Raw genomic sequence first — 5,486 nt, forward strand, 5'->3', positions numbered from 1 at the left:
GTGTTCATTTCATGTATGCGCGAAATGCCTTAAAAATGGCTTTAAAATGGATTTGGAGCATGGAGACGATTATCTCGGGATTGCAAGATAACCAAACAAAACTTTTAGTGGATTTCTACTTATTTTATTAAATATCATCTCCACCAAACAGGACAAGCTTGCATCTGTTATAGTTTTGGAGAAAAATGTGTTCATTTCATGTATGCGCGAAATGCCTTAAAAATGGCTTTAGAATGGATTTGGAGCATGGAGACGATTATCTCGGGATTGCAAGATAACCAAACAAAACTTTTAGTGGATTTCTACTTATTTTATTAAATATCATCTCCACCAAACAGGACAAGCTTGCATCTGTTATAGTTTTGGAGAAAAATGTGTTCATTTCATGTATGCGCGAAATGCCTTAAAAATGGCTTTAAAATGGATTTGGAGCATGAAGACGATTATCTCGGGATTGCAAGATAACCAAACAAAACTTTTAGTGGATTTCTACTTATTTTATTAAATATCATCTCCACCAAACAGGACAAGCTTGCATGTGTTATAGTTTTGGAGAAAAATGTGTTCATTTCATGTATGCGCAAAATGCCTTTGAAATGGCTTTAAAATGGATTTGGAGCATGGAGACGATTATCTCGGGATTGCAAGATAACCAAACAAAACTTTTAGTGGATTTCTACTTATTTTATTAAATATCATCTCCACCAAACAGGACAAGCTTGCATCTGTTATAGTTTTGGAGAAAAATGTGTTCATTTCATGTATGCGCGAAATGCCTTAAAAATGGCTTTAAAATGGATTTGGAGCATGGAGACGATTATCTCGGGATTGCAAGATAACCAAACAAAACTTTTAGTGGATTTCTACTTATTTTATTAAATATCATCTCCACCAAACAGGACAAGCTTGCATCTGTTATAGTTTTGGAGAAAAATGTGTTCATTTCATGTATGCGCGAAATGCCTTAAAAATGGCTTTAAAATGGATTTGGAGCATGGAGACGATTATCTCGGGATTGCAAGATAACCAAACAAAACTTTTAGTGGATTTCTACTTATTTTATTAAATATCATCTCCACCAAACAGGACAAGCTTGCATGTGTTATAGTTTTGGAGAAAAATGTGTTCATTTCATGTATGCGCAAAATGCCTTTGAAATGGCTTTAAAATGGATTTGGAGCATGGAGACGATTATCTCAGGATGGCAATATAAACAAACGAAACTTTTAGTAGATTTCTACTTATTTTATTAAATATTATCTCCACCAAACAGGACAAGCTTGCATCTGTTATAGTTTTGGAGAAAAATGTGTTCATTTCATGTATGCGCGAAATGCCTTAAAAATGGCTTTAAAATGGATTTGGAGCATGGAGACGATTATCTCGGGATTGCAAGATAACCAAACAAAACTTTTAGTGGATTTCTACTTATTTTATTAAATATCATCTCCACCAAACAGGACAAGCTTGCATCTGTTATAGTTTTGGAGAAAAATGTGTTCATTTCATGTATGCGCGAAATGCCTTAAAAATGGCTTTAAAATGGATTTGGAGCATGGAGACGATTATCTCGGGATTGCAAGATAACCAAACAAAACTTTTAGTGGATTTCTACTTATTTTATTAAATATCATCTCCACCAAACAGGACAAGCTTGCATGTGTTATAGTTTTGGAGAAAAATGTGTTCATTTCATGTATGCGCAAAATGCCTTTGAAATGGCTTTAAAATGGATTTGGAGCATGGAGACGATTATCTCAGGATGGCAATATAAACAAACGAAACTTTTAGTAGATTTCTACTTATTTTATTAAATATTATCTCCACCAAACAGGACAAGCTTGCATCTGTTATAGTTTTGGAGAAAAATGTGTTCATTTCATGTATGCGCGAAATGCCTTAAAAATGGCTTTAAAATGGATTTGGAGCATGGAGACGATTATCTCGGGATTGCAAGATAACCAAACAAAACTTTTAGTGGATTTCTACTTATTTTATTAAATATCATCTCCACCAAACAAGACAAGCTTGCATCTGTTATAGTTTTGGAGAAAAATGTGTTCATTTCATGTATGCGCGAAATGCCTTAAAAATGGCTTTAAAATGGATTTGGAGCATGGAGACGATTATTTCGGGATTGCAAGATAACCAAACAAAACTTTTAGTGGATTTCTACTTATTTTATTAAATATCATCTCCACCAAACAGGACAAGCTTGCATCTGTTATAGTTTTGGAGAAAAATGTGTTCATTTCATGTATGCGCGAAATGCCTTAAAAATGGCTTTAAAATGGATTTGGAGCATGGAGACGATTATCACGGGATTGCAATATAACCAAACAAAACTTTTAGTGGATTTCTACTTATTTTATTAAATATCATCTCCACCAAACAGGACAAGCTTGCATCTGCTATAGTTTTGGAGAAAAATGTGTTCATTTCATGTATGCGCGAAATGCCTTAAAAATGGCTTTAAAATGGATTTGGAGCATGGAGACGATTATCTCGGGATTGCAAGATAACCAAACAAAACTTTTAGTGGATTTCTACTTATTTTATTAAATATCATCTCCACCAAACAGGACAAGCTTGCATCTGTTATAGTTTTGGAGAAAAATGTGTTCATTTCATGTATGCGCGAAATGCCTTAAAAATGGCTTTAAAATGGATTTGGAGCATGGAGACGATTATCTCGGGATTGCAAGATAACCAAACAAAACTTTTAGTGGATTTCTACTTATTTTATTAAATATCATCTCCACCAAACAGGACAAGCTTGCATCTGTTATAGTTTTGGAGAAAAATGTGTTCATTTCATGTATGCGCGAAATGCCTTAAAAATGGCTTTAAAATGGATTTGGAGCATGGAGACGATTATCTCGGGATTGCAAGATAACCAAACAAAACTTTTAGTGGATTTCTACTTATTTTATTAAATATCATCTCCACCAAACAGGACAAGCTTGCATCTGTTATAGTTTTGGAGAAAAATGTGTTCATTTCATGTATGCGCGAAATGCCTTAAAAATGGCTTTAAAATGGATTTGGAGCATGGAGACGATTATCTCGGGATTGCAAGATAACCAAACAAAACTTTTAGTGGATTTCTACTTATTTTATTAAATATCATCTCCACCAAACAGGACAAGCTTGCATCTGTTATAGTTTTGGAGAAAAATGTGTTCATTTCATGTATGCGCGAAATGCCTTAAAAATGGCTTTAAAATGGATTTGGAGCATGGAGACGATTATCTCGGGATTGCAAGATAATCAAACAAAACTTTTAGTGGATTTCTACTTATTTTATTAAATATCATCTCCACCAAACAGGACAAGCTTGCATGTGTTATAGTTTTGGAGAAAAATGTGTTCATTTCATGTATGCGCAAAATGCCTTTGAAATGGCTTTAAAATGGATTTGGAGCATGGAGACGATTATCTCAGGATGGCAATATAAACAAACGAAACTTTTAGTAGATTTCTACTTATTTTATTAAATATTATCTCCACCAAACAGGACAAGCTTGCATCTGTTATAGTTTTGGAGAAAAATGTGTTCATTTCATGTATGCGCGAAATGCCTTAAAAATGGCTTTAAAATGGATTTGGAGCATGGAGACGATTATCTCGGGATTGCAAGATAACCAAACAAAACTTTTAGTTGATTTCTACTTATTTTATAAATATCATCTCCACCAAACAGGACAAGCTTGCATCTGTTATAGTTTTGGAGAAAAATGTGTTCATTTCATGTATGCGCGAAATGCCTTAAAAATGGCTTTAAAATGGATTTGGAGCATGGAGACGATTATCTCGGGATTGCAATATAACCAAACAAAACTTTTAGTGGATTTCTACTTATTTTATTAAATATCATCTCCACCAAACAGGACAAGTTTGCATCTGTTATAGTTTTGGAGAAAAATGTGTTCATTTCATGTATGCGCGAAATGCCTTAAAAATGGCTTTAAAATGGATTTGGAGCATGGAGACGATTATCTCGGGATTGCAAGATAACCAAACAAAACTTTTAGTGGATTTCTACTTATTTTATTAAATATCATCTCCACCAAACAGGACAAGCTTGCATCTGTTATAGTTTTGGAGAAAAATGTGTTCATTTCATGTATGCGCGAAATGCCTTAAAAATGGCTTTAAAATGGATTTGGAGCATGGAGACGATTATCTCGGGATTGCAAGATAACCAAACAAAACTTTTAGTGGATTTCTACTTATTTTATTAAATATCATCTCCACCAAACAGGACAAGCTTGCATCTGTTATAGTTTTGGAGAAAAATGTGTTCATTTCATGTATGCGCGAAATGCCTTAAAAATGGCTTTAAAATGGATTTGGAGCATGGAGACGATTATCTCGGGATTGCAAGATAACCAAACAAAACTTTTAGTGGATTTCTACTTATTTTATTAAATATCATCTCCACCAAACAGGACAAGCTTGCATCTGTTATAGTTTTGGAGAAAAATGTGTTCATTTCATGTATGCGCGAAATGCCTTAAAAATGGCTTTAAAATGGATTTGGAGCATGGAGACGATTATCTCGGGATTGCAAGATAACCAAACAAAACTTTTAGTGGATTTCTACTTATTTTATTAAATATCATCTCCACCAAACAGGACAAGCTTGCATGTGTTATAGTTTTGGAGAAAAATGTGTTCATTTCATGTATGCGCAAAATGCCTTTGAAATGGCTTTAAAATGGATTTGGAGCATGGAGACGATTATCTCGGGATTGCAAGATAACCAAACAAAACTTTTAGTGGATTTCTACTTATTTTATTAAATATCATCTCCACCAAACAGGACAAGCTTGCATCTGTTATAGTTTTGGAGAAAAATGTGTTCATTTCATGTATGCGCGAAATGCCTTAAAAATGGCTTTAAAATGGATTTGGAGCATGGAGACGATTATCTCGGGATTGCAAGATAACCAAACAAAACTTTTAGTGGATTTCTACTTATTTTATTAAATATCATCTCCACCAAACAGGACAAGCTTGCATCTGTTATAGTTTTGGAGAAAAATGTGTTCATTTCATGTATGCGAGAAATGCCTTAAAAATGGCTTTAAAATGGATTTGGAGCATGGAGACGATTATCTCGGGATTGCAATATAACCAAACAAAACTTTTAGTGGATTTCTACTTATTTTATTAAATATCATCTCCACCAAACAGGACAAGCTTGCATCTGTTATAGTTTTGGAGAAAAATGTGTTCATTTCATGTATGCGCGAAATGCCTTAAAAATGGCTTTAAAATGGATTTGGAGCATGGAGACGATTATCTCGGGATTGCAAGATAACCAAACAAAACTTTTAGTGGATTTCTACTTATTTTATTAAATATCATCTCCACCAAACAGGACAAGCTTGCATCTGTTATAGTTTTGGAGAAAAATGTGTTCATTTCATGTATGCGCGAAATGCCTTAAAAATGGCTTTAGAATGGATTTGGAGCATGGA

This window comes from Anomaloglossus baeobatrachus, unplaced genomic scaffold (genome assembly GCF_048569485.1).
Source record: "Anomaloglossus baeobatrachus isolate aAnoBae1 unplaced genomic scaffold, aAnoBae1.hap1 Scaffold_25, whole genome shotgun sequence".
In the NCBI taxonomy this organism is placed as follows: domain Eukaryota; kingdom Metazoa; phylum Chordata; class Amphibia; order Anura; family Aromobatidae; genus Anomaloglossus; species Anomaloglossus baeobatrachus.